The sequence below is a fragment of the Mirounga leonina genome, unplaced genomic scaffold, assembly GCF_011800145.1.
Source record: "Mirounga leonina isolate KUSES-001 unplaced genomic scaffold, KU_Mleo_1.0 Mir_94, whole genome shotgun sequence".
Taxonomy (NCBI): domain Eukaryota; kingdom Metazoa; phylum Chordata; class Mammalia; order Carnivora; family Phocidae; genus Mirounga; species Mirounga leonina.
This window is the reverse complement of record NW_023270855.1, coordinates 47841338-47852819: the sequence shown is the minus strand read 5'-3', so window position 1 is coordinate 47852819 and position 11482 is coordinate 47841338.

Below are 11482 nucleotides of genomic sequence, written 5' to 3'. Positions count from 1 at the left end.
AAAGGCCCTTCGCTGAGTGTCCTGATTTTTGTAGAATAAAAGCAAGGGATGCAGACGTCCCCCATCGTTCACCCCCTAGCTCAGCCAGACACTTCCGTTGGGGCCCAGGAAGGAAATGAAGGTCCCTGGGCTGTTGGGAGGTACGTGAGGGAAGCTATGGGCTAGGAGGCTGGGAAGCTGTTTGCCCTCAGACATAAACTCAGGCTTTTTGGGACAGTTTGTGCATTCATTTACCTCATCAACAGACCACATATTAATTAAGTGTTCATTGGCACTGGGCCAAGAGCACAGCTGGGCCCAATTCCTGCCCTCGGGAGAACAGGGGACAGATGTTGTACAAATAATTCCACATGTAAGTTTATTTATAATCCACGACAAGTGCTCCGAATGAGAAGCCCTGGTGCTCTGCGAACACAACAGGGGGTGGCTCAGGGAGAGCTTCTCCGATGCTGAAGTGAGGGTACAAGCTGAGTGGTGACAAGGGAGAGAAGAGCATGTCAGGCGGGAGGAACAGCATCTGCAAAAGTCCCCAGGTGAGGGAGAGTGTGGTGTTCTCGAGGAACACCACTCCAGGGTGGCTGGATCTGGGCAGGGGGGCAGAATGGAGGAAAGTTGGTCAGGGGCCAACTGCCAGGAACTGCGGGCCACATCTCACTTATTCTGAGGGCAATAGGGAGCTATAAAGGGTATATGAGTAGGGGGCAGGACAGGACATGGTCAGATGTGGGCTAGCAGGGAGGTGGCTCGGAAGGGGGGGCACTGGGAACTGGAAATCTGGGGAAGAGGGAGACTGAGGTCTGCAGGACAGGAGGGGTGACCATCTAGCCGCGGGGGTTGAGGTGAGGGAGGAGGTGAGGGTGATTCCCAGGCCTCTGACTGGGGGAACTGATGACAGCATAGTCCCTGACATGATGATACAGAAGATGGGGCAGTGATGGTATCTACAATAATTGTATTAATTCATCAAATATTTATTGAGCATCTACTGTGAGCCAGGCCATATTTGAGCCCTTACATAATTAACATTTGCTGCAGGGGTGGGTGGGGGGTGTTAACAGATGATGAATAAAAAATAAGCAAAGAAAGTAAATTCACACAGGGCCTTGGAGGATTTTGACTTTTATTGTGACAGAAATGGGGAGCCATGGGAGGATTCTGAGCAGAGCAAAAGATTTGTCATTTGGTCTTTATAGTATTCTTTTGGCTGCTAAGTGGAAAAGCAAGGGTCAGATTAGGGAGACCAGATGGGGTGACTTCATTGGCCTGTGTGAGAGAAGTGATAAGTGCTATGAAAAAATTGAGCTGGGTAAGTGTTGGGGGGTGTTCAGTAATGCTGGTGGGGAGAGAAGTTGTTCAATCGTCAGTGAAACCCTCACTGAGAAGGGGTCATTTCAACAAAGACTTTAGATAGGAGAGGGCAGGAGCCATGTGGATATTTGGGAGAAGAATGTTCGAGGTAGAGAGAAACAGTGCAAAGGCCCTGAGGTAGGAACAAGCTTGGGGTGTTTAGGGGGCATTGAGGAGATCAGTGTGGCTGCAGGAGGAGCATGGAAAGAGATGAGGGCAGGCAGGGGATAGGAGCAGGTTACACAGAGCCTTGGAGTCCACTGATTTTACTGTGACAGAAATAGGGAGCCATGGAGGGTTCTGGGCAGAGGAGGGACAAAATTTGTCATACAGTCTTTGGTTGCTATGTTGAATAGAGGCTGTGAAGTGAAGATGGGACTAGGGAGATCAGATGGGGTGACCAGATTTGTCCAGGTGAGAGATGACAATGACTCCAAGCAAGCTGGGGGCTGTAGAGCAAAGACAGGTGCTTGGATTCTGATGACAGGGTGCTTTATGAAGGTAGAGCTGGCAGGTTTGCTGATACTTTGAATGAGGGATTCAGGAGAAAGGGAGGACCCTGGGTTTGGGTCTGAGCCCCTGGAAAGATAGAAGTGACACCTTGAGATGGAGAATGCTTAATAAAGTAAAGGTTTTTTTTGGGGGGGGGGGCGGTGAGGGACTGAGATCAGCATGTCAGTTTAGGCCAGGAGGAGTTGGAGATGTCAAGTGGGCTGTTGGATAGGCAGGTCTTGAATTCGGGAGGGAGTTCCGGGCTGGTGATATACATTTGGAATACCTCAGCACTTAGGTGATTGTTTAAAAAGCCCCAAGACTAGTGCAATCCCTGTGTGTGTGTGTGTGTGTGTGTGTGCGCGCGCGCTCTCCCATGTACACCCGTGTGCGTCCAAGATGGAGGGGTTTCAGGACCAAGCCTTCCGGGTCTCCAGGTCTCCAAAGCTGATATAACCATAATGAGATTTAAAGTTGGTTGAGAGCTTCCTTTGTGCCCTCCAAATATTCGCACGTAATTCTCACGGGTACTGTTATTATGAGATGGGTACTGTCATTATCTTGTTTAATGGAGGTGGAAATGAAGTTCCCTAGAGTGAGATGATTCACCCAAGGTCCAACGACAGTGTCCTCATAGCGTGGCCTCAGAGGGGTGGCTTACCCCCCCAGGCTTCTAGTGCTGGTCTGGGACCCTCGCCTCGCTTTGCCTATAAGGGGGTGTCGGCAGGCGTGGGTGGAGCGGGGTGGGTGCGGGGGCGTGGAGAGAAGTCAAAGCCAGGAGGAGTGGTGCTGGAGGCCACAGCGGTGTGTGTCCTGCGGCGCCCCCGGGTGGCGTGTGCTGGGATCGTCGGCCGCGGAATCCCCCGTCTGAGGCCACTCATCCTCCAGCAAAACAAACTTGGTCTTGGGAGGCGACATATGTGGGTTCAAACCCCCGCTCTGCCCCCTTTCTAGCGGTGGCCTTGGGCACGTGACTGGCCCTTTCTGCACCTCGGTTCTCCTTTGCCAGGTGGATTTTTCATCATGCTTCTCATGCATATTAACTTTCCGCTAAGATCGGTGATGGTGAGTGAATGAGGGAGGGAGGAGGGGAGGCATGGGGCCTGTGGATCCCCGGGACCTGCTGCATCTGCGTGTCCGATTCTTCAGACACAGGCAGGCCTGGGCCAGTCACTGGTTGCTGTGGGTCTCCTTCCTCTCCTGAGTGTGTCGGAGGCTCCCTCTGCTGGACGGTTGAGGGACAACAAGCTCTACGGCGTCTGGTCTCCATTAGTCCAACGTGTGTATGAGGGTGTGTGCGTGTGACTGTATGTTTGGGTATGTGCACATGTGTGTGAGTAAGTGTGTGGATGTATGCACGTGAGTGACCATACGTGCATGTGAGTGTGTGTACGTGTGCAATTGTGGAGTGTGGGTGCACTGTGTGAGTACATGTGTGCATGAGATTGTGTGTGTGCACACATGTGTGTGTTTGTGAGTATACATGTATCTATGAGTGTGAGTGTGGGGGTGAGACTGTGTGTGGGTGTATTGGGAAGACAGGAGGGAGAACCTCACTCACTGAACAACTGTAAGTGTCCACATCAGGCCACTGTCCAAACTGCACCCTGTTGCAGCTGGTAGGACATTCTGGAGAAATAATGCCCTTGGCAGTGGCCCTGAGTAACGACTGGTGGGTGCCTGTTCTCTGCTGTCTCCCAGAGATCCCCAGAGGGACTGAGCCCCAGCTGCCCCAAGTGGGAACTTCCTTGACAAAGCCCCGTTTCCCTGCTGCCTTCTCTTCTCTCTCTCACTCAGTCACACTGCCCTACTGGTATCTCCTGGGGTCACTTCCCAAAGGAACAATTTGCAGTTGAATTCCTGTCTCCGAATACAGTTTTTGTTTTTGTACTCGAAGCCTTGCATTAGAGTCTACTTCTGGGAAAAACAAAACCAAGACACACAAGTCACTCCTCCAATCCCCACAAGCCTATTACTATGCCATTTTTTACGAAGAAGGAACCTGAGGCTCAGACAGGGCAAGTCACTTGCCCAAGGTCACACAGCTGGAGAGTGGCAAAGATGAGCTTTGACCATGGGCCATCTGACCCTGGCACTTGCTCCCCCCGAGAGCTTCCTCCTTGCTAAGGACCAAGGGAATGAATTGCGGGGGGGTGGCATTCACAACCAGTAAAGTCCCTGATATGTGCACCAGAGACACCCAAGGCTCCTGGCTGGTGCTCATGTCCTCGTTCTCTTATAAAATAATGGAAATATTGGCAAACACATTCCTGGTACTGACTGTAAGCCAGGGTGGGTTGTTATAAGTACTTTATTCATTTAAATCCTCTCTTTCCAAATATTACATTGGCTTGAGGTAAAAAAAAAAATGCAAGTGTAGAAATGGAATCACGCTTTTGTTTATGCAAGTATAGACATTTAAAAAGGAAATTTTCCCATGGTGGCTTCTGCTCTCTACCCCCAGCCCAGCAGTTTGGTGTGATTTTTTTTTTCAGTTTGAAAAAAATTGCATATGTGAACATTTTTCAATGTACATACAAACATTTTTGCACACATGACCATTTTTTAAAAGGACTCCCAATGTTAGGAAATGTATTTGTTCTAGTTAGTCGTTATTGTATAACGAACAGCCAGGAAGTTTAGTAGCTTAAACTGGCCAACTTTAGTTTGCTCGCTATGATTTGGGCAGAAAACTGGGGCAGTTCTCTCTACTCAATGAGGTGTCAGCTGGGGCAGCTCTTCTGAGGCTAGAAGATCCACATCCAAGGTGGCTCACTCTCGTAGCTGGCAATTTGGTGCTGGCTGTTGGCTGGGGTCCTTAGTTACTCTCAATGTGGGGCCTCTCCAGGGAGTTGCCTGGGCTTCCTCTTAACATGGCAGCTAAATCCAAGCAGGTGTGTTCCAAGGGGCTAGAAGAAAGTCACAAGGCTTCCTACAACCTAGATTTGCAAGTCCCCGGAGTCATAGAGGACAGCCCGGGGTTCAAGGAGAAAGGAATGATACTTTACCTCTGTATCAGCCAGGGTTCTCCAGGGAAACAGAACTAATAGCATCGAGCTCTATCACCTATTCATTATCTATCATCTATCTATCTATATCTATCTATCTATCATCTATCTATCTATCTATCTGTCTGTCTATCTATCTATCTATCATCTATCTATCTATGTATCATCTATCTATCTATCATCTATCTATCTATCTATCTATCTATCATCTATCTATCTATCTATCTATCTATCATCTCTCATCTATCCATCCATCCATCCATCCATCTACAACTATCATCTATCTATATACTGTGTATTTATCCTAAGATTTGTATGTGATATAAAGATTATATATAAATTTCTATCTTAAGATTTATTTCTTTTAAGATATATATATCTTAAGATAAAAATATACACACATATATGTACATATGAAGATTTATCTTAAGCCATTGGCTCATGCGACTGGGGAGGTGGCCAGTCTGAAATCTGTAGGCCAGCAGGCCAGCAGGCTGAAAACTCAGGCAGGAGTAGATGTTGTGGTCTCAGGGCAGAATTTCTTCTCTGGGAAACCTCAATTTTTGCTCTTAAGACCTTTCAACTGGCTGCATGAGGCCCATTTACATTGACGTGGTGTGATTTACTCCTTTACTTAAAGTCAGCTGATTGTAGGTGTTGACTCCATGTACAAAACACCTCACCGAAACACCTAATAAGTGTTTAAGTAAACAGTGGGTACCGTAGCCTAGTCCATCTGACAGAAAAAACTAATCATCACAACCTCTCAAGGGAAGGGCTCGCAAAGAGTTCACTGCCGCCATCCGTAATCTACTACTTGGGGGCAAATGCTCTCTTTTTAGGACGCTACACTTCCCCAGGGTCCCTTCTCCAAGTCTCCCTTCTGTGGCTTGGGGTGTTGGTGGTGGTCAGGCTAGTTTCTGTGAGCAAGCATCACCCAATAATCAGAGAGGGAGAGAGAAGAGAAGGAAGAGGAGCAGGAGAAGGACTGGGGAAGGAGGAAGAGGAAGGGGAGGGGAAGGAGGAGGTAGGAGGGGGAGGAGGAGGGGCAGGAGAGGGAGGAGGGGGAGGGGCAGGAGAGGAGAAGGAGGGGGAGGGGCAGGAGGGGCAGGAGGGGTAGGAGGGGAGAGGAGGGAGAGGAGAGGGAGGAGGGGGAAGAGGGGAAGGAGGGGGAGGAGAGGAGAAGGAGGGGAAGGGGCAGGAGGGGAAGGAGGGGGAGGGGCAAGAGGGGGAGGAGGGGGAGGGGCAAGAGGGGGAGGAGGGAGGGTATCAATGAGTACAGCGCCTACAAAAATACCCTTGTGGTTGTTCCTAGCTGTTTCGTGCCCTCTGAACTTTTCTTGAGTTTTCCTCTAGGCTTTCTGCCTCCTCAGCCAGTTCATTTGGTCTTCTGTTGCCCTGGCCGGGAATCTGGCAGCTCCGCCACCTGGTCCTGCCCTCAACAGGCCCTCATCAGGAGCCTCTCGGTTTTGACTTCTTGATCATGTGCCACCCTCTGGGCTGAATGTCTGGTCAGATTTCCCCAACAGGGCTGCTTCCCGCTGCTCCCACTGCCCTGATTGCAGGGGCCCCACCAGCCCTGGTTGTCTCAGCACGTTTGAGGACAGAAGCAAGAATGAACATGTGTAAGACAGACATGGGTGCCCCACCCTGGGCTAGATCTTTCCAGTCCTGGCATGACTTCAAGGGGTGGTGTTTATTCACGGCCCACTCCTCCCCATCATTCAGGTTTCTGCTCAAAGGTAGCCCTTCCTGATTGCCCTGTCTGAATATTCCCCCTTGGTCACTTGCTAGCATGTCTCACTGTGTTAATTTCCTTCATTACCACCACCATCTGACTCGGTCTTATTTCCTGTTGGCTTCTCCCATCAGACCTGAGCACCACTCTTCAGAGACCTCATTTGTCTTGTTCATCCCAGGTCCAGGGTCCTAGCACCATGCCTGGTACAGAGTGGGTGCTCAAGTGCAGTTTGTTGTTGAAGAATGAACCACCTGGGAGTATAAGTCCCTCTCTCCATTTTACTGAGGAGGGCATGAAGCTCAGAGAGGGCAAGTGACTTGACTAAGATCACACAGCCAGTGAGGAGCAGGACTGGGATTGGAACTCTGTTGTGCTGAATCCAGAAGTGTTCCTTCCCAACGGCCAAGGAAAGGAAAAGAGGGAGTTCAGCCACCAGGCAGCCTGCATGCTTGCTCTACAGAGACCCCAGTCTGACTCCTGGGAGGTGTGTCTTCATGGTGACACAAAAGAAAAGCTGCTCTTCTGTTTTATGCACCAACTACGTGCCACCCCTCCCCCATCCTGTGCCAAATCCTTTAGTATTTTCGTGATAAAAGTGATAGCAGTTCAGTGAGGGAGAGAGAAAGAATCGGAGACAAGTAGCAAGTTAGAAGGGTAAACACTCCAATTCTACTTTCTCCAATTCCACTAGGATGTGTGGATGCTTCTGGAATTTTTTCAATGCATATGCAAACATGTGCACACACAGAGCCCTATGCACACCTGTAAGTTGTATATATAGATGAAACCATTATTCACATATCACTTAGAGTTGTACTTTCTCCTGTCCTCTCTGCCTGTGTCTGACAGAAGGCTTGCAGTCCTCTGTGAGGTTTTATCAAGCCCATTTTATAGACGTGAAGACTGAGGCTCAGGGTGTGACGGGCCGTACCTGAGGCTGGTGACTCACAGAGTGACTGCCACCTCTGGTCTGACACATGCTTGTCCACTGCCTGGCTCTGGAGAAGGATCAGCCTCTGCCTCTCAGTGTGTGGCCGTCCTCCCTCCAGCACTGGCTAGGGGACATTCCATAAGCCAAATTGTGTGATTTGGCAGCTGGGACATTCCTTGTTGGATGAGAAATGGATGTCCAGCCTCCTCTAACTCAGCAAAGAAGGTCCCAATTGAGGCTTCCTGCCTCCCACACTGGGTCTCTTACTCCCTTTCTGCCTCCTGTCTCCTGATCCAGAGAGTGTGGAGTCCCTGATGGATGGATTTTGTCCTCCCATGGCCACAGAGGCTTTGGGGGTCTGAGTTCTCAGATGTGGTGAAGCAGTCTTCAATACCTGTTTCTGTATTGAATATCGGACCAAATTTTGCCACCTTGGCTGCTTCATTGAAGGACACGTTGGCTGTGATCAGGGTGCAGGTATCGAAGAAATAAGGACACACTCACTTGTGCCCAGGGCTGGGCATATTACCCCATGACTGTGGGGCCCTTTCAACAACAATTCCCACTGACCCTGGCACTTCATTCAGGAGTTCAAGTCCTGCCTCCCCCAGCCAGAATCTGGCTGGCTGGGGGTTGGTTCTTTCCTTGTAACCGGAGACCTGACTGCTGGGGGCAGGAGCAAAGAAACGGGCCTGGCTGGGGATTACCTGCATCAGATTCAGGGAGTAAGGGGTCCAGTCTGAAGAGGGCACCTGGGGGGTGAGGAGGTAAGCCTGCAGGGAACAGGGGCCAGGAGAGGGCGGGGCCCAGACAGAGGAAGCAGAGCTGGGAGACCCTGCATGGAGTTCTGCCCCACCCTGGCTGTGACTCAAAGGCCACCTCCTCCTGGAAGCCCTCATATTGTAATCACTGTCCGATACATTCTTCATCATTTATTCAATCGATCATTGACTGTCTCCCCACTAGATGTGAACCCCTTGACAGCAGGGACAGTGTCCACCATGCTCATTGCTGCATCCCAACCATCTAGAATACTCCCAGCACATGGTAGGTGTTCAATAAACACTCAGCCCTGGCAAGGATAGATTTTTTTTCTCCTCATTTGACAAATAAAAAAACTGAGGGACAGACAGGGTAAGTTTCCTAAGGTATGTTGCAGAGCCTGACTCAGGTCTCTTTTTTCTTTTTTTAAAAACATTTTATTTACTTATTTTAGATATAGAGAGAGAGAGCACGACGGGGGGTGGGAGGGAAGGGCAGAGGGAGAGGGAGAAGCAGGACTCGATCCCAGGACCCTGAGATCATGACCTGAGCCAAAGGCAGATGCCTAACAGACTGAGTCACCCAGGTGCCTGACCCAGGTCACTTAAAGCAGTACGTCTCAAACTTTGATATGCACACGAATCTCTGGCGATCTGGCGAAAACATGAATTCTGATTCACTTGGTATACCAATGATCTATCACTGTTTAACAGCCCCCAAAACTTAGTGGATTAAAGCAATGACCGTTTTATTTTCTCTTGTGACTCTGCACGTCAACTGGGCTCAGGCGGATGGTTCTGCACCATGAGATATCATCTGGGGCTGTGGTTATCTGGAGGCTCAACTGGGCTGGAATGTCCAGATGGCTCCTTCACGGGGCTGGCAGTTGATACGCGTGGTTTGCTGGGAAATCAGCTGGGGCTGTTGATCAGAGCTGCACAAGAGTGAGGCCCTTCCGCAGGGCTTGGGCTTCCTCACAGCATGGCAGCTGGAGATGTGTTCCAAGGGCCTGTGTCAGCCTGGGCTGCCGGCCCTCTCTCGCCCATAACTGGCACGGCACAACCTCTCCTGCACACTATTGGGTACGTAGTCCCAGACCAGTCCCCCTTGCTGGGGACAATGGCAGAAAAAAATTATCGCCACCCCCTTTGTGGGTCTGGGTTAGAGCCTGAGATTCGGCATTTCTTTTTTTTTTTTTTTTAAGATTTTATTTATTTATTTGAGACAGAGAGAATGAGAGACAGAGAGCATGAGAGGGGGGAGGGTCAGAGGGAGAAGCAGACTCCCTGCCGAGCAGGGAGCCTGATGCGGGACTCGATCCCGGGACTCCAGGATCATGACCTGAGCCGAAGGCAGTCGCTTAACCAACTGAGCCACCCAGGCGCCCTGAGATTCGGCATTTCTAAGAAGCTCCTGGGAATGCCAATGCTCATGGGCTGAGGACCCCATTTTGAGAGGTCAGTTCTTAGAGCTCATGGCTATGAAAGTCCCTTTCTTCCCCGAATGTTAATGAGCACCCAGTATGTGCCAGGATTCACCTCTGCTGTCAAGTTGAATGACTTCGCTGTATGGCTCAAGGAGTTAGTGCGCCTCCCTGGACCTTTCTTTCCTCCTCTTTCTTCCTGCTCTTCCTCAGACCCATCTGGCCGCAGAGGAGGAGTATCTAAGGCAGTGTCCCTCAACTTGCTGAGGACTTCAAGCAGCCACCTGCGGCTGGATCAGGCGAGGCTAGAAGGAACGTGTGGGTCCGGGAGAGGAAATGCATTTCCCCAGCATCCTGTCATTGCAGGAAAAATGTCTGTTCCAGTTCTCTTGCTCAGCGGGTCCATCCTTCAAACTCACCCTCATCTTAGAGACTGACATGAGAAGACCTCATGAGGGGCTGAGATCACATCACAGGGAAATTCAGGACAGGATCTGGACAAGATGTGCCCCCTCTCAGGTCCTCATCTGGCATCCCATTTCCCAGATGGCAAGACTGAGCCCACAGGGGGCTGACACAGCCCACAGACACAGCCGGGGTGGGGGGCAGAACTCCATGCAGGGTCTCCCAGCTCTGCTTCCTCTGTCTGGGCCCCACCCTCTCCTGGCCCCTGTTCCCTGCAGGCTTACCTCCTCAGCCCCCAGGTGCCCTCTTCAGACTGGACCCCTTACTCCCTGAATCTGATGCAGATAATCCCCAGCCAGGCCCGTTTCTTTGCTCCTGCCCCCAGCAGTCAGGTCTCAACCGAGTCCCTGGTCTGCTTGGAGGCAGGACTTGAACTCCTGCCAAGGTGTGCAGTCCAGAGGCCAGATGCTTCCTGATTCTCTGCTGAGAAATAGTACAAACCGCCCTCCTGACTCACACATCGAGGGGAAACCCAGAGATGTATTGGGAGGAGGCTGGCCTGATCCTGTTCCCATGGCACCTGAACTCTCAAGTGCAAGTTTTTACCTGCCACAACCCCAGCTTTGAAAGGGCAGGGAGGCTGTTAACTTAGGGGCCTGAAATCATCTTTGCCCATCCCTCTACTAACCCCCCACCCCACGTGGGAGGTGTTGAGTTCTGTGTGACCCTGGACTGGTTTCTTTGTGTATCCCGCTGGCTCCGTTCTCAGGTCTTGGGCGGCTGCCAGCTGGGGAGGTGGCAGACAGACATGCTGCCATTGGCCGACCCAGCCAAGCCCAGCCTCCCCCAGTTCAAAGGTCAGGGGCCGGGGACAAAGACCAGCTGGAGGAGGTGTGTAGAGCTCGTGTGGAAGGTGACCGGCTGGGGCTGGCAGGGCTGAGAGTGTTCCTGTCTGGAGCGGGGGTGGGGGGAGAGCACTGTCTTGTGGCGGGGGGGAGGCAGGAAGCACTGCCCCAGGCAGAAGGGGCTCCAGGAATCGGCTGGCTGGGGGTTGGTTCTTTCCTTGTAACCAGATCTCCTGGCAACCTCCCACTGACTGAGTTTGGGTGTTTTTTCATAAGTTTCTCTCTGTCTTTCTTCTCCCTCCTCCACCTCTGTCTCTCCCTCTTCCTCTTCCTCTGGAATTCCCCGTGTTCACCCACCCCCTCGGAGCCCCCATTTGCCCAGTGCCCCGCACTCACCTTCCCTGCCCCTCCCTGTCCCTGTCCCTCCCATCCTGGGCCCCCCCACCTGTTTGTGAGCAGTGCAGGGAGCTCACTTTCTGCCCCACAGCTGGGTCTCAGGAGCTCCCCCTCTGTCCCCTGTGCCCCAGG